The following is a 19,068-nucleotide window of genomic DNA, read 5'->3' on the forward strand; positions in this document are numbered from 1 at the left end:
GGAGAAGGGACAGTCTCGGTAAAGGATCAAAGGAGTTCCTGGAGCAGAGAGTAGTACATACCAAGACCAGAGGTAGAGGCAGGAATTGACCAGTACGGTTTCTGGAAGTCTTCTTGAGGAGTGTGGATTTGATCAAAAGTGCATAGGAAACCACTGAAGAATTTAAAGCAGAGGAGCAAAAAGTGCATATTAGAAAAAAGTGCCGTGTACCCCCTGCTGAAAAGTAGAGATTCAGACAAAGACTTGTTCACAAACACAATGCAACAGGAACATTCAAAAGTTACCTCCAATTCAGCTATGTATTCAAATAGTCACCTGTTACCATTATTTTTCATTTTGGGTAAGGGCAAAATATGAGAAAGAAAACCAAAAATAGTGCCAGCACTTTAGATTCATTAGGATTCAGAGTTTTTTTGTGAGCCAGGCTGATTCAAGATAGGACTCACATTTCAAAATAATGGCAGAAACTTGTTTTCTTAGTCATCTGGATCAGAAAAAGTGAAAGGAAATAGGCAAAATGTTGACTGTGGTTATCTCTATTTGAGTGATGTTATTTTATGACATATTTTCAGTAGTCTCCAAATTTCTGTATATATTTTAAAATCTGAGGAAATATTCTTTTTAATTGAGAATATAATAATAAAGTTAAACTTTCCAGAATTTTCTCTTCTATTCTTTAATCATCCTTCCATCTTTGCATATCCTAAAGGTCATGAAGAGCATGTTTTGATTCATTATTCATTATTAAGGATCTTGGGGCCCTGGAGGAAAAGTCTTGGGAGGTCAGACTTGCACAGAGGTGATAAATTCCATTTCACCATTGATTTTACAGCTGCTGTGTTGCTTTCAGCCTCTTCTTGCCCCGAGCAGCATTAATAATGGATTTCATGTCTTCTTCCAAATTTAATGTTCAGCTCTAGTCTGTCACTGATGCAGGCTCATGCAACGAACACTGCTTTTCTCCTGAAATCCTGAAGGTCCTGAAATAGATCAGAAAACACATTTAGAGGTAGAGAGGTAGCTGGCTATCATCTGATGTGCAGCTCAATGGAAGGACTTAGATGATTTGGTAAAGGACTTACATGAGATTAGTGATGGGTTCTCTCATTTTAAGAGAGAGGAAACTGAGGTCCAGAGAGGTTAAGCAACTTGACCAAGGGCATGTAGCTGGTTAGTGGCAGAACTGGGACAAGATTGACATTTTCCTATTTTTAGAATGTTGCACTCACTCCATCCCATTGCCTGCCCATTAATGGTGTCAGCTTGGGAGAAGGTATGGGGGCAAGAGAGAGAAGCGCATGGAGAGCTGTCATAGCAGAGGCAAAAACTGGGGAAGGGGAAGGATGGAAATCAACAGGACGGGAGAGCAGGGGCCATGCCAACCTCAGGGCTAGGCTCAAACAATCCAGTTTGATCCAAATCAGGCTGGCAAGCTGTCTTTTATTGGTCCATCCGGCTCAGTCCTCCAAGCTGTACTCCCTGAACTGTGCCCAGCTGGCAGGATGAAAATCATTTGAAAAATATCCGGAAATTGCTACTCACCAGGGAGCATCTGTGAAAAATACTGACCGCAAATGAACTGGCAGAGACTCAGTGACTGCCCAGTCACCCTGCCACAGTGAGTTTGTCTGAAGGGGTTCCGGAGTGATTTCCCAGATGGGCCGCTCAGCTGCCGTAAGTGGCTGGGCCTTGTGGACTTTTTTGGGTAGTGCTTCTTGTAATGCAGATGTGTTCTTGAAGAGCTGTGAGCGGATCAGAGTTTTGTACCTGGAATCATGTTTCTCAAATGCACTCATGAAAAATCCTCTGGTGACTCTCTGAAGTGAAGGATTTTTTTCATAAATAATATGTCATTTTGTAAATCTGGATTTCTTAGCATAGAATCTATCCAGGGTTACCATAGTGAAGAAATTCTAGGGCCCTGGCACATAGTCTGTATTTTGGCAGATTGTTGCTGTGAAATGGTAAGCAAGAAGCTAGGTTAGACCCTCTTCCTGGTAGTCTGGGATCCTGGGAACTGGCCCACCCTGGTGGACATTCGCCCAACCTCTGATGCCAATGTCTTCTTAAGACATCAAAGCTGGGAAAATCCAAGCCCAATGTTATAGCTCATCCTTTCCTATCCCAGGTTGTTTCCAACATAATTCAGTGATTTTTCTTGTCTCCTACACCCTAATGTCCTTCTCCAAAATGCTGATGTTCTCAGCAAGATAGTATGTAAATATTTTAGTTTGAGCTCAGAGTCCAGGCTCTTTGATCTCATTTGGGAATGAGATCACTTGCTGATATCTACTGTTTGCTATTTCCTGTGGTCTTTTCACCTGCTGGGTAGGATCAGCAGTTCACCAAAAAAAGGGTGCTCTGAGTTTTAATGAAGCAGTTGAAAGTAAGAGAATAAAATATTTGCTTACCATGTGTATTAGTCAGTGTTCTCCTGAGAAAAAGAGCCAATAGGGTATATATAGATCTATATAAGAGGAAATTTATTACAGGAATTGGCTCACACAATTGTGGAGGCTGAGAAGTCTCACAATCTGCCATCTGCAAATGGAGAATCAAGAAAGACAGTGATATAATTCAATCTGAGTCCAAAGGCTGGAGAGTCCATAGGCTCATACCAGGGGGCCTATGGTATGAGTCTGGGTCAGAGTCCAAAGACCCACAAAGCAGAAATGCTAATGTTCAAGGGCAGGAGGGGACGGATGTTCTAGCTCAAGCAAAGATAGAAAATTTTCTTTTCCTCTGCCTTTTTGTTCTATTCAGGCCCTCAGTAGATTGGGTGATGCTTACCTTCATTGTTGAGGGCAATCTTCTTAGTGTATGGATTCAAATACTAATCTTTTCGAGAAACATTCTGATAGACACGCCTGGAAATAATGTTTTACCAGCTGTTAGGGCATCTCTTAGCCCAGTCAAGTTGACATATAAAATTAACCATTACACTACTTAATCAAATACACAAACTTTTCTGTTCATGAATTTCTACCCTCTTGGCCTGTCATGTGGCTTTTCTCTATTTTAAACATATGCAAGACCCTATGTGCTGAGAAGGAAGAAAACAGTGGTGGAAATGACCTCATGAAGAGTAAGTCCCATTCTAGAAAAGCTGAAAATGTCTCAGACATGTCATACAATAGCTCTCAGAGCAGAATTCCCAAGAATTCAGAATATGAGTTCTTCAAAGGCTTTGTCTTGTGTGTTCCCTTCCTCTGCACTTGACCTTTCAGCCCCAGAAATACAGAAGTTCTCTGGAGAGAAAATTGAGAATAAGGGTAAGGAAAAAGAGGCTTTGAGCAGCTAAGAATCATGAGAGAAAGAACAACGAGAAAGGGGATTTTAAACAGAATCCTATCTTCCATCTGGTCCATCTGCTGGTACAGTCGCCCACCTGCATTGCCTAGGCCAGCCCTGTTAGCTACGGGATCCCACCTTTTTACCATGATTTTATATGTGATTGCTGTTAAACTCCCTTGGCAGATATCTTTGCTTTTTTCATATTATATAAATATTGACAATCCCACTTAAATGTGGCTGCCATCCGCCAACATGGACTACACTAAAAGGCAATGTCCATGTCACTTAGACATGGTATTACTTTAGTCTGAGGCTCCAGGCTTGGATATGTATCAGAATTAGTGCCTACTCATTAAGCAGTAAGGATTCTAGGTCGCCTCCAGGAATTCTCTTCTAGGAGCTCTGGAATAGGCCCAGGAATCTGCATTTTTAAAAAGATTTTATTTATTTATTCATGAGAATACACAGAGAGGAGAGAGAGAGTGGGGGCAGAGACACAGGCAGAGGGAGAAGCAGGCTCCACGCAGAAAGCCTGACGTGGGACTCGATCTGGGTCTCCAGGATCATGCCTTGGGCTGAAGGTGGTGCTAAACCGCTGAGCCACCTGGGCTGCCCAGGAATCTGCATTTTAACATAGACTTCCAGTGATTCTGATATAGGTGGTTCCTGTCTGTACTTTGAGAAACTGATAAGGGTACTTTCTACAGAGCCCATTCAGAGGCATCTAGTGAGTCACAAGCCTCCCCTAGGCCTGTACCCTGTGGTTACTAGCATAAGTGAGCATTTTCAGGGAATAAGCAAGAGCCAGGGAATTTCACTGCCATGTTCTGATGCATAAAAGAGTGCCAGGATCTAGCTTGTCAAAAGCCCAGGAGCCTTCTGGCTAGATAAGGCTTATAGACTTCACAGCAAAGGATCCATGACTGAAAGATTAAAATTAGGTTTGCTTTCTGCTTTTTTCAGTATTTAATCACTAAAGCATGGGAAAAGAACTGCTCATTGACAGGGAAGACACGACGATTTTCTTCATAAGCTAAGGGCTGATTTTGTGGAAAGATTACAATTTTCCTGTGTGGCTCCAGAAAAGAACCAGGAGTAGTAAGTGAAAGCATAGGGAAGTAGAGTGTAGTTCAGTAAAAGGAAGTTGGTAACTAGGGATCTGAAAGATAAAGTGGGTTCTGTTGTGTGATAGTGAGCGCTCTACCCTTTGAGAGTCATGATGAAGAGGCTATGTTAATTCATCAACAAATTTATATCTTCTACATTTTTTTAAACATGATATAAAGTAGTAAAAAGAGTCCTGGACTTGAATCATGCCTTGATTCAAATCCTGAATCACTCACTTGCAATGTGAGCTTGGGAATAAAATTTAACTTTCATAGGATTAATGTGATACACAATAAGATATGGCAAGTACCTGGCACAGAGTGGGTGCTTGTATGTATTTGCTCCCTGGTCCCTTCTTCTGTCTGCCATTGTTCTAGACATCAGAAAAACAGATGAGTAAGACCCCGTGTCATCCCTCTGGGAGCTCCCTAACTAATAGTGGGAGACAACCAGAAACATAAACATGATGCCTGCTGTAATATAGAATGACATGTGAAGGCTAATGGAGGCCCAGAGGAGGGAGGGACTTCCATCTCCAGGAGCTGATGCTTCCTATCAACTCAAGCTCTTGATGCTGTCATTTAAATTCTACTGGACACAGAGAGTGGTCTTCCACCTTAGAGTAAATACTCATCATTAGGAAATGCTAAGGGGCAATGAGAAATTATGCTATAAACCAAAGGTCAAATTCCCCTTAGTACTTTGATTTTTTTCGAATCCATTAATCCAGAAAACATTTTTTAAGAAGATTCTATTTATTTATTCATGAGAGACACAGAGAGGCAAAGATATAGGCAGAAGGAGAAGCAGGCTCCCTGCAGAGAGCCCAACGCAGGACTCCATCCCAGGACCCTGGGATCACGCCCTGAGCCGAAGGCAGATGCTCAACCGCTGAGCCACCCACCGCCAGAAAACATTTTTTTGAGCTCCTACTAATTCTAGGTAGGAGGCTGTCAGCTGGGGATATAGAGCTAATAGGCACGGTCCTTGCCCACACAAGGTTCATAATTTATCTGTGGAGACAGTCAGAGATGGATAAATATACTATACAGTACCCCAATATCCATTTCAATCAACAATATCTTTTCCTTATTTTTCTGTATTATAGTTATGCTTATTCTTGGCCAGTAAAACTTATTTTGGCCAACATGGCACTCCCTTCTGTAGTAACTCTGAAGTTACAACAGATTTTTTTTTCAAATTTTAATTCAAAAGCTTTGTTTTTAGAACTTTAAAATAGTGATATTCAAACCCTTTTGATTACATGTTTTTATCAGTAAATAATTTTTGAACTTACATGTATATAAATTGTGTACAATCACTACTATTATTAACTAATTTCTCAAGGTGCAATCTACCTTATGCACAAGACTATCATTAATAACAATGTTTTCAAATCCATATATTAAATCATCTTGGTAATTTCAATTTGGAGGATCCAACTCATTATCAGATGTGATGAGATAGTAATTTTTTCACCTTATATCGTTCCTGAAAGGGTCATATTAGAAGTAATTAGATTTCTGCCATTGCATTTGTATAGGTTTTTATGTGTGCATTTTTGCAAATATTATCTTTAATACAGCTCATGTGGAAGTCCATTTTGTGAGAGCAAGGTTAGTTAAAACTAGATAATGTCATTCATGAAGGCATCTAACTGGACACACAAAAACTGTAAAAACAAAACAAAACAAAACAAAACAAAACAAAAAGCCCTGCAGAGGCCCAGAAACAGAGAAAGATCAACCCCACTGCTTTATGGAACTCCCTTACCTCTCTGAGGACATCTCACTTCCCACCTGGGGACCTGACCTCTGACATACAGACAGAATGGGGGTGCCTGGGAAATATTGGTGAAGTCCATCTTTTCTCAACTTTTTGCTTTCCGTTGGATCATGCTGTGTTCCCTTGAAGTGTATATCATGCACTGGGAGGCCACTCAGGCTTGACAGTCAATTCTCCAGTCCATTCTCTTCCAATGAATAGCCCCACACAGCTGGCTGTGCTGGACAAGAGCTCATTTCCTTGATCAGGGAATGTTCCTGATATAGAAGCATTTCATTGAACGACTGAAAATTTACTATAATCTGTTCTTCAGACTCTTTTTAGTTGCAATTCAGCGTTCATAAAGCATCACCTGATATAAAAATTTAAAAAAATTCTTAGTTTTAAAAAGATATTTATGTGTGTGTGGTGTGTGCATGTGTATGGTTTGAGGGAGGAAAGTAAAAGGAGAGAAAGGATTTTTTCATCACAGTTTTAGGGCCTAGTTTCATGAGAAGAAAAGGAAAAGACAAATTCTGTACACTGATGATTAATATAACATGAACACATTCTTTCATAGCTATTTGAAGCTCCTGCTATTTAATTCTATACAATAAGACACTAACCATCATTATTTTAATGCAAGAGAGGAATAGTTTTCTTATCCTTCTCTATCCCCTCTAGAATGCATCTAAAACATTCTTTTCTTTTTAATTGAAAGAAGTTGACATACAGTATTATATTAGGTTCAAGTGTATAGCTTAGTGATTCAGTGATTCTATATATTACACAATGCTTACCACACCAAGTCTAGTCACCATTTATCACCATACAACGTTATTCTAATGCTGTACTTTTCAGACTAATGACTTATTTATTTTCTAACTGAGAGTTTGTTCCTCTTTATCTATTTCTCCCAGCACTTCCCTCCAGCAACCACTAGTTTGTTCTCTGTATTTGTGAGTCTGTTTCTTGTTTGTTTTGTTTTTTAGATTCCATGTATAAGTGAAATCATATGGCATTTCTCTTTCTCTGTCTGACTTGTTTCATGTAACATAATATCCTCTAGGTCCACCCATGTTGTCACAAATGGCAAGATTTCATCCTTCTTTTGTGGCTAATATTGCATCGTGTATATACACCACATCTTTATCAATTAATTTATTGATGGACACTTAGGTTTCTTCCATATCTTGGCTATTGTAAATAATACTGCTATAAACATAGGGGTGCATATGTCTTTTTAAATTAGTGTTTGTTTTTGTTTTGAGTAAATACCCAATAGCAGAATAACTGGATCATATGATATTTCTATTTTTAATGTTTTGAGGAATTCATACTGTTTTCATAATGACTGCACCAATTTACATTCCAGCAACAGTGCGTGAGGGTTCCCTTTTCTCCACACCCTTGCCAACACTTGTTATTAGAACAGGCATTCTCAATATCTTTTATGCCATAAACTATTAGCTGTTTGGTGAAAACTGTAAATGCCTTCTTAAAATAGCCTGTAAACCTATAAAATAAAATACATGGAATTTTGTAGGAAACCAATTATATTGGAATAGTCAAAAATCAAAATTTAAAAAGCAAATGCATGAGATATTAACATACGTGCTTATTTACTAACATACTGAATAACAAGATCTTGTGGCAGGTCTATTGTGATTTCAAAGTACTGATGAATGTAAACAATACTTCGAGACATCTGCAATAAATAGAATGTGATTAGAAAACATCTCTAATTTCTCCTGTTGACAACACACTAATAACACCAATAGAGTTAATTGCGTATATTCATATTTGAAGAAAGTGCTAAATTTAAAATAGCAATTAATGGAAATAGAGATGAAAGGTTTTCCCCCATCCTATTTCATGCAGCTCTGAATCCTACCCAGGGTCAGGAACTCCTCTTTAGATGAAGTTCCTGGAACCCATCTTATTGCCTCTGGCAAAGGAAATACTTGGGCGTGTAATGGTTGCATGCTTTCCAGAAGGTGTCAGACTTGCATTTCTGAAGCCTAAAATCCAGTTGCTGCTATAATTTCCCTAAACAAGCAAGTCTCCTGACTCAACTATTAAGGCAGATAATCCACCAAGCTGAGTCATTGAAAATTAGGGGGAAAAATGCTGATTTCAAAAGAAACAAAGAGATTCAAGGAAACAAATTCTACAAGGACTAACAAAGTGCTGTCTGAATTAAGAAATTTTGTGGCAAAAAAAATATATTCTGAAGAAAGAGAATTGCTTTCCTGTCTTTTCAGTATGAAGACAGGATTTATGTTGTCAGCAAGGATCAGATACTGAAATTTTTGAAAATACATCACAGTCGACTTTTGGTTGAAGCTGGATAATTTATATCCTCACAGAGGAGTCCATAAAGAGGAGGATTATGGAACAGAAGAGATACTGAAAATCCAACCTATAAACAGAGGCTTCTGGGTACAAAGCAGGGATTAGGTTATAGTTCTTCCTTTCATCTGAGTTGTACCCTTAGAATTCTTTAAACTCTCCAAGAAAACAAAGAATTTATTGGAAATCGAGTGCTCTGAGATGTTTCCTAGAGAAGTCATTGTTCACATAGGGATTATATGGGCTTCTAACACATCTAACATGTTTAATTATTTAGTGGATTTTCTTACGTGAATGATTAATGGATAGATTCTGACTATGTTCATTGAATTTTGGGGAATTTTCTTTCCCTTTTATTTTTGTATAATTTCTCATTGGCCATCATTAGAAAATAGCCCTTGTAATAGTCCACATTATTTTCCCCAATTGTTTGTCCTCCCTAGAAAGGACTAATGTCAAGCTTGGCCAAATGACTTCCTTTTATTAATGAGAATATAAGCAGAAAAGACATGTTCCAGGTCCAAGCAGAAGTTTTAATAGCTACCAAGTGGTACTACTGTCACTTTTTCTCTTTTTTCTGCCTCAAGAATGACATGTCCTAGGTTAGAACTACTCCTAAAGCTTGTATTACAGAAGAAAAAGACATGTGGAAAAGAGTATCAGACTACTGTGGCTGGAGTAATGTCAGTATGGGAAAAGCTTTTATTACTTCAAGTCATCGATATTTGGAGATATTTGGAGATTGGTTGTTACATAGCAAAACTCAGTGAAAAGCTGACTAACCCAAACTCTAGTTCTCAAGTATTCCTTTTATTTCCCCCTTCTCCTGGTTTAAATAGTTACTCACCTATATGCAGACTAAAATAAGTTTACTATGAATGCTTCTATTTAAAGACCACTCCTAAAATAATCGAGAAAGAAGACAAAATCTTATCTTTTTCTATCTTTAATCCTCCTCCTCCTCCTTCTGCTTCTTGTCTTCAACTAAATCTCATTTGTCAGTACCTGCTGGCTACAGAACCTTTCTAAATACCTGCCAAGAAGACACGACTATTGTATTTGGAGTTAAGTTGCTAGTTCCCAGGAAAAGCTTCTGGGTCTCTTGGACTGGTCAATCATGGCTTTGTTCTTTCTTCTGATGGGAAAAGTATGGAAGCTAAAAATAAACTTTGTCCATAAAGAGACAAAGTTACATTGACCATGTGTCATGGATTTTGAGGTAGCCCCTACTTCAAATATCTCATCTCACTAACTCAGTGGTATACATAAATATCAACATTTTGCTTCTAAAAATAGTTATCTTAAGAGAATGCATGATTTTACTTATATAAAGTTCAAAATAGGCAAAACCAAACTACACTGTTAAGTCAGGACAGTGTTTATCTTTTGGGGAAGAAATGGAGTAGCAGTTGGGAAGGGGCATAAAGGGGTGTTGAAGTCTCTTGTTCTTTTTTTTTTTTTTAAAGGTTTTATTTATTTTTTCATGAGAGGCATAGAGAGAGAGGCAGAGACATAGATAGAGGAAGAAGCAGGCTCCCTGTGGGGAGCCTGATGCAGGACTCAATCCCAGGACCTCAGGATTGTGCCGAGTCAAAGGCAGAGGCTCAACCACTGAGCCACAAGGTCCTGCCCCCCTCCCTTTTAAAAAAGATTTTATTTATTTATATGAAACAGAGTGAGTGAGCAAGAGAGAGAGAGCATGAGCAGGGTGAGGGGAAGAGGGAAAAGCAGATTCCCCGCTGAGCCAGAGGCCAATGTGGGGCTCAATCCCAGGATTGTGGGATCATGACCTGAGCTGAAGGCAAATGCTTAACTGACTGAGCCACCCAGGCACCTTTATCTCTTGTTCTTGATGCACAGATCAAATCAGTATTTGTTTTATGATCATTTAAGTTTCGTGTATTTTTCTCTCTATATATGGCACTTCACAATAAAAAAGTTTAAAAAATGCAATTATTGTAGCCATAGCCTACTTGAAACGCATATGAAATTAAAAGCTTGAGAATGAACAAACTCTAACTTAGAAGACCCACTTTGTTGTGTAACTACGAAAAACACTCTTTTCATTCATCCTGGCTTTCCTGGGCTAGGAACCAAGTGCAGTTCAATTTAGCACTTTTTTCCCCCTCTATATTGAGTGTTTGTATTTATTTATTTATTTATTTATTTATTTATTTATTTATTTAGAGAGTTTTGTTTTTTTCTTGTTTTTGTTTTTGTTTCTTTGTAGCTTTTCGGGGCGGGGGAAGACATTATTAATTAGGTAATTCTACAAACAGGTAATTATATATTACAACAGATAATTATGTATTGTACAATCGAGTCATTATATAATAAACTACACTACAAAAAGTACAGAATGCTAGGAATATGAAGCTTTATTTCTGCCCTGCTGTTATCAGCCAGCAGAGGAAACATTACACCAGAGACAACTCTCCAATCTACAAGAGAAAAGCAAGCAATAATAAATTAGCTCAGTAGGTAACAATTTCAGAGATGAAGCCAATGACGCCACAATATGACTATCTGAAAACTACAGATACTTCACTTGCCTCTAGCTGCTCCTGCCATTGCTATCAGAAGTCATCTGATTCCAGGCAGAATTGCTGACTTCTCAGGGCTCACTTTGATCTTCTTTCATCTTCTTACATCTCTTTTCACACAAGCCTCTTTAAACATAGCTTCAGACACATTCCCAGAGCCTTCAGCACTGATGTACTCCTCTCTAAAGCTAAGAACCCGACAGTTGATCCTCAGATTTGTTCCTCGGTATGAACTCAACCCCCTCTGAGCTTTATGGCCAAATCTACAAGGTTTCTAGAATTCTCTGACCCAGAGAGCTCAGCCTTGGGGGTTCTGAGGTCAGAAGAGAGGATGAAAATAAAGAACATAGAGGGATCTGGATTCTGCTTCTCACCAAGACAGCTAAGGACATATTTCCCAAACTCTTCTCGCCACCAACCAAAAGTTAAAAAACAAACAAACAAACAAAACACAAAAAACCACACAAAAAAACACAAAAAACAAAGGAAAAGAACAGTCAGACCTTTACTTTAAATAAATTCCACTGGGTCCATGGCAGCCAAATAGGAAAACTCTATTTGCCAGTCTCCCTTGGCAGTTAGATATGTGACCTGGACACTAAATTCTGGCCAATAGGATGAGAGTGGTTACAGATGCAACGCCTCATCCCTATCCTCTTTCTTCCATCCTGCTGACCAGAATGTGGGTGCAGGGGGCAGACCAACTGGGCTTAGACATAGGAGATGTCCTATCCTATGGACAGCCGAACAGCAAGATAAAAGGAGTCCAAGTGTTTGATAACTTGGCAGAGCAGAGTGGCCTTACCAGCTCTGACTTTAATATGAGCAAAACACATCCCTATCTTGTATTAGTTCTTATTATCTTCAGTCTCTGAAAGGCAAAGCCAAGCGTATATCTCAACTCTGGCAGAGGCCTTCTAGCCCTGTGGTTCTCCAAGAAGGGGTGTAACTTTTTCCCCCTGGGAAACATTTGACAATGTCTGGAGACGTTTTTGGCAATCACATCTGTGGCCATGGGGAGGAGGTTGCTGCTGACGTGTAGTGAGTAGAGCCGGGGATGCTGCTAACCATCCTACAATGGACAAGAAAGTATTATGCAGCCAAAATATCAATGTGCTGAGGTTGATAATCCACAAAGCACTTCAATTAACAGTGAAGAGAATCTAAGACACAAGTTGAGTGATAAGCCCTCGCACCACACAGGTTTCTTATTGCGCTGGGCAGCTGCCTAGTTCTCTTGATGCTCAGCTCACTGCTTGTTTATTTTTAACTGTAACTATACCATTTCATCACCTCAAACCCAGATCCATTTTATTCTCGGTCTTCTATATTTATTTGATTTATTTATACAGAGTATAATGCACTAGCAAATGAGTCACACCTTTTTCTGTCTAGAGTTAAGCAAACTTTTGTTGAACAACTATTTAGTGTAGATCCCTAGGCCTGATGCTAGTTTTAAATCTAGGTGGGAAATTAAGACGTATGTCAAAAAATGCCAAGCAATGCAATGGAGCACATGGCCATACACAAAAAAGGGGGCCCCTGCAATGTGTGGGTGAAGATGGAGAGAGGACATCATGGTGGGTGGGCTGCGGTGGGCAGTGTTGGAGACAGAGCCAGCTCTTCCAGCCCTATAGACTTCCACCTGGATATGATGGGCTTTGGATATCAGAATCCTCACCCAGGTTGTAAAATTATCTCTGCTCAGCCCCTGGGCACAGGCTCCTTCCCTAGAAGTTGATAAAAGTCATTCGTTATGCTGGACTGCTCAGCACCCTTCTCCTTCCTTCTCATTCTGCTTTTCCTTTGCAAAACTGCTCTGCCCCCATTCTGTATGATTCTGTCAGAGATTCCAATTACAGCACCCTATTGGGTCTAGGTGTCTTTCCAGATCCTCTCTCCACCCTTCTCTGTGTTCCAGAAGCCTACTGGCTGTAGCTTAGGCTGAAATAATGCTTCTAATGCCTCTATGACCAAGGGGCCCTGCCCTGCCTATCCACAATTCCCCTCAGACACAAGAGCTGATCTGAGAGAGTTCCTCACTGACATGATGAGAGCTGCCCTGGTAAGCAGAAAAAACAAAGCAAAACCAAACCAAAACACTAACACCAAGGTTGAAAATCTATATTCAAAATATGCCTTTTTTTTTTCTGTGTCACTTAACCTCTCTGAGCTTCATTTCCCCCACTCCCTCTGGAAAATTGAGATAATGTTAACCCCAGGAAATGGGTCTAGAATGGGAGGGATTTAGGTATCTGGGTGGTGGCAGTGCTGGTGGTGGTGGTGGTGGTGGTGGTGGTGGTGGTGGTGGTAACTGGGTGAATAGTTTTTTCTTTTGGTGGTGAGGGGAGGTCTGAAATAGTCTTGGAAAGGTTAATATGCAGGTCCCCTGACAATTCCAGACCACAGGCATTTCCTGTCATCCAGCTGATGAGCCTGATGTGATTTTGAGGAAGGCATGGAGCCTGGTGGTAACAGGCAGAGTCTGGAGCACTCAACCAGGGCCCTTCTTATTCAGAGGCAGCTTATCTTGCCACGTACATCTCACCCAGGGATGTGCTTACATTCTGAATGTGTTTCCAGAAAGGCTCCCTTGCTGTGACTCTGCAAAGTCGGCCCTGGGAAGGCTCCTTTGGCCTCCATCAGGAAGGCTTCCAGCCTCCTCTTCAACTGCAGGGAGCTGTGTTATAAGCGCAATGGTGCTTTAAGAGATGGAAGGAGCCCAGTGACTGCCTGACTTAATCATTTGTGCTGTTGTAAATAAAAAGACTGAGTGAAAGAGTCCAGAAGATGTTTCACGTAATACTTGCCCAGAGAGAAAAGCAGAAACTCTAAACACTACAAGAAATTCCCCCAAAGATCAAGATAATGGCACCAGCAGGCCAAGCAGGCGTCTTCCTGCCTTTTCCTTGTCACTCTCTCACTTTAGCCAGATTTCTCCACAGTTCTACCTCAGATTGATCCTGGGTTAGCCCCAACAGACCAGCCCCTTGCAGCCTCAGGATGTATCATTCATCCACTCTCAGCTGCTCCCACACACCTGCAATTTAGCTGTTAATCCTCCCCTGGCTCCTAGAAGAAAGGTAGACACTCAAGGAGGCTTACCAATTCTCTTCATCCACACTTACTTTGGTATTTAAGTTCTGCAATGTTTCTTCAGTGGTGCTGCTTCACAAATAGAATTTAAATGTGCCATATTGGTATTCCAATTTCCCAAACATGACTCCCTAAGGAAAGAGGTCATACTATTTCTTAATTGCAGGTCATGACCATAGTGGGTAGCCACTCTATTTCTAGCCTTTATGTGGCTGACCACACATTGTTAGTCCTAAAGCTGGACTTTGTAATTAGCTTTGAGACTTTGGGAACATTGCTTCTTTTCTCTATGCCTCAATGTCATCATCTACAATAAAAAGGGTGGGGGGTTGGACTCAAATGCTGTTTTAAATCCCTTTCTGCTCTAAGAGATTGAGTTTCTGTCATTCTTCATAATATCTCAAGTGAATTCATATTTCCTTTGTTTACATGCATCAGTATATATTTTATTGCATTCTACTAAATAGCTATTTCGTTAACAAGTATCACTAATAATGTTTTTGCAATGGGAATATTAATGGATAGTGGGAGTAAGGCCATGTACCACAGGACATTGATTATACAATAAACAAACCAGGGAAGGGCCCTTTGGTGACTCCAGAATGCTGTAAGATAAAGAAAGCTGGAAGGAAAACAGAACATGACACAGCATTACAAAGGGTTTATGAAGAATAACACACACACACACACACACACACACACACACACACACGTGGAAACAGCTCTTTTCCATGTATAACCCTTTCCACAGCCAACAAAACAAGCAGTGGAAATTTCCAGCATGACAGACAAGCAGGTCCCAGTCATTAACTCTCTGCTTCCTGAACTTACGCAAGGCTTCATGGTATTTGTAGGCTACCTCCAACCTTTGCTTTAGAAATTATAAATTTTCCATGTCCTTTTGTCAGCTGAGTGCTCTTTCTCTTTGTTATATGATGGGAAACGTCCTAATATTTAAGTTCAATTGTTCGTTTCTTATTGAGACTATAATGAGCTAATTGGACAGATTTTTCAAAAATAACATTTTAAGAACACTAATGGATAGTACCAAATAGCAAATAAAAACACGTGCCCTGTGGCTTTCACTACTGGTGTCAGTTTAGAAATGAGAATGTTTATTTTTTGAACCAATGAATAGACTTTTATAAAACATGCACAATTATTCAGCCTGCTTCCCCAGTGGGAAATGAAGGCTTACTGAGACTTCACTGATGGGTTTTTTCCCCCCTCTTCCCAAGCAAATAGCAACTTGGGAGTGGAAGTGGTCTGAGCATTGGTTCAAATAGCTTCTGACTTCAGCTGCTACTGTCAAAACCTTATGACAAGAAATTGATGATAGTGACAGTTGCCCCAGTACAAACTATTAAAAATGGTAATGATTGAATACTTCCAGGTGCTGAGCTAAGTCTTTTATAAAGTAGATACTGTTAATATCATCCTTGTTTTGGATTTGAGGAAACCAGTTTAGAGAAGTCAAGTAGATTCCTTGAGGTCTTGTAGCTAATAAGTGCAGAATCTGGATTGATTTCAGGTCATGCTAAATTCAGAGACTGAATTCTCAACCTCCTGCTATACTATCTACTTGGAAAGCTCTTTTATTTTTCTCCTATCAAGTATGAGAGTTTCAGTTCTATCTTTTTCCTCCCATTCTGCTAATACCACTCAAAAACTAGATGGTAGGCTGGTATAGCCCATTCATGAGAGAGGATGCAATGATTACATAGTAAAATGCCAGGCTGCTGGAGTCAGGAGGATCTATGAAACTCTCAAATAAAGGTACCCTCAGAAAGGTGGGGCTTGGGGTAGAGTTCCCTCCTCTCATCAAGAGCCACAGCAATCTATGTGTGGTGGTGGGCAAAACCACAGCGCGGACCTAGGTGGTAAATCACCCTGGTCCTCAGCATTTCAGACAGACCCAGGGGCAAACAGGCTGCTAGTCAATGGGACGTATCTGTCCAGAATACTAGATACACCTGATTTGGTATTTTGATTCATCCCAGCCCTAGAGATATTGATTTTTAAATACTTGTAAAAAGGAGAGGTTCCTTTTGAGGGGATCACAATATCCTAAAGCAAAGGAACCTTATGTAGTTAAATTTGTTTATTATTTGTAGTCTATTGTGCATATATTTATACTCAATTTACCATTCATAAACTGCTTATGGTTAATTCCATTAATGCATGTTTTGCTTTTAGAAATAATTCTTCCTGTTGTCTTTATAGAATCCCAAGTTAAAGAATTCCTTGAATGGAAGAACAGGAATTTTATTTACTTGTATATTCTTTTAAAGAATAATTCATAAGAACATTTTAAAAGAAAATTCAAAAGATAATTCATAAGAGCATAAAAAAGTAGTTTGCTGATGGGGCTTGGAGGAGGGGTGATGTAGAGAGGAAAACTCATGGAGATGACAGAGAACAAGGTTGGGAATGTGACTTTTCACTGATTATCTTTTATATTGGTTATTTTTGAGTCATGTAACCGTGATATCTCTGACGAAAATAACTAAATAAACCAATAAAAGAACTTCAAATAACCCTATATTTTCAAAACTGCATAGACTATCTCTGGAAGGAGGACTGAAGAAAGTGATCACAAAAGTCACCTCCAGGGAGGACCGAGAGGCCAGGGGCAGGAAAAGGAAGGAGGCTTACTCTACTCCCTCACCTGTGAATACTTTGAATTCTGTGATGTGTGTACAGATTATATGTTCATGAATAAATAACCCTAACCTAGAATGATTCTTCTGATGACTTATGTGAGAGATTCAGAGCAGAAGGATCAAGCAAGAAGTGACCTAGACCTTCACAAAGCCTGTTCCTCATACTGGAAAGGCCTTTTGGCCTAAAGAAATAGTGTCTTCTCTGAATGGTGAATGCCTAAACCATCATAATTTGAGTTTCACTTATTTTAGAAATGGTTTCCTTCCTGTTTCTCTAGGAAGAATCACAGCTTTGGTGACCATTTCCAGCCTAGCAAACATTTAAATATCATAGTGGTAAAATAGCAAGGAAAACAGAAGTAACAACAGGAAATCCCTCTAGTCTGCCCCCTTAAATTCTTTCTTTCTTTCTTTCTTTCTTTCTTTCTTTCTTTCTTTCTTTCTTTCTTTCTTTCTTTCTTTCTTTCTTTCTTTCTTTCTTTCTTTCTTTCTTTCTTTCTTTCTCTTTCTTTCTTTCTTCTTTCTTTCTTCTTTCTTTCTTTCTTTCTTTCTTCTTTCTTTCTTTCTTCTTCTTCCTTTCTTTTTCTTTTCTTTCTTTTTTTTTTTTTTTTTTTAGGAAGAAGGAAAGGTCTTAGAGTTGCATCACATTCTTTTGTCTTTCAATTTTCCATGTTTCTCCCAATCTTCACATGAACATCTCCAAGCATTCATGTGAAATCGTTTAGGTTCTTTTCAGGATAGGATTTCAAGCAGTATAGAACAAACAGAGGACACCAGGCTCCAGGGTGGGGAAGGGGCCCTCCTGAGACACAAAGTACTAAAAGGGGAAGGGTTTACCTTGCATCAAATCAACTGTACTGTTCTGAGAACAGTGTAACTAGAAAACAAGTGCACTCACTTCTTTGGGCAATAATGTAGAAAAAGCCTGTGTGTGTTGCAGGATGGGAGGGCAGTTGGGTGAGGGGGAGCTGTTCTTACTGGGGGGTGGGGAATTTGCTGTACACAAGCCCTTGGCCCTGGAGGAAGGAAGTGGCTGTCTGAGAATTAGTAATGATCAAAGTTGCCAGGAACATCTTTGTATCAGAGATGAAGTTGACATTACCTTGAATATCTAAGAATATATTTTCTGCTCAAATACTGGATAATCTTATTCTTTCATCCAGGAACTAAAGAATGTAGCTAAAAAGAGTGAATTCTTCTACAGGCTTGGCTTTCCTAGCTGGCAGAGGAGTACATACCCTCAACAAAATATGCTGGATTTCTCTTTAAGTGACTTAATTTTACACAAGGGAATGATAAGTGGAAATGTAAAAAACAAGCCTAGGTTGAGTGATCTGACATATCTTTTTTTTTAGATTGCAAAGTTTAATAGCTCAAAAAATAGTTTCTAACTTCAATTTTGTGCATATACACGGTATTGTGATTTCTTTCTCTATAACTGAAGCAATCAGCGATATGAAAATGCAGCTTTCATCTGGTCACTCATTCTGATTGGGGAGTTCTAAAGGTTCTCTATTTCCTGCTAAGTCAAGCTTACTGCCTTTCTTTGTCTGCAGTGCTTTCTGCAGTATGGTCCTGAATTTACTCAGCCTTATTTCCATGATGCCACAGCAAGCCACCCCTGCTTTATTTAATCTTGGTCTCCTCACAGTCTTCAGAAGACATACTTTCTCCCATCTCCCACTCACATCTTCCTCTTGTCTGCTGCCCTGTTCACTTCTTTTCTTCAAGAACTAAGCCAAATTCAGATTTCCATGAAGATGGTCGTAAGTGGCAAAGGCTTTGTTGATCTCTCCTCTGAATAGCATATGGCTTATGCAGCACTTATGGGAATAAAGCATGTCTACTTCTAGGATTCTGACGTGTCTGTGTAGACAAGTGAATAGGTCTATTTGCATGAACTGAAAAAAATGTTGCCCAAGGCAACAGGGCTGGAGCCTCCTGGTAAAGACACATCCAAGTTAGAGTCAAGGTGGGCAGACAAGGTTGGACAAACCTTTGGCTTCGTTAAGGAAGAAGCAATGCTGGGTACATCACAGTGTCTGTCATTCACATTTTCTTCTGCCCCCATGCAGCCTTCTTTGGGGTTCCATTAAGAGTGTAAAATGAAGAGAGGCATTCAGGCTGAGTTTCTCATGTAACATCCTAGTGCTATGACATTTTGAGGACTCGATGCCACCCTATCAATTCCTTAGGGAGATGGTGGTACCTGGTGGTACCTGGTGTGGTAGCGCCCATAAGGTAGAATT

The sequence above is a fragment of the Canis aureus genome, chromosome 4 (genome assembly GCF_053574225.1).
Source record: "Canis aureus isolate CA01 chromosome 4, VMU_Caureus_v.1.0, whole genome shotgun sequence".
Classification (NCBI taxonomy): domain Eukaryota; kingdom Metazoa; phylum Chordata; class Mammalia; order Carnivora; family Canidae; genus Canis; species Canis aureus.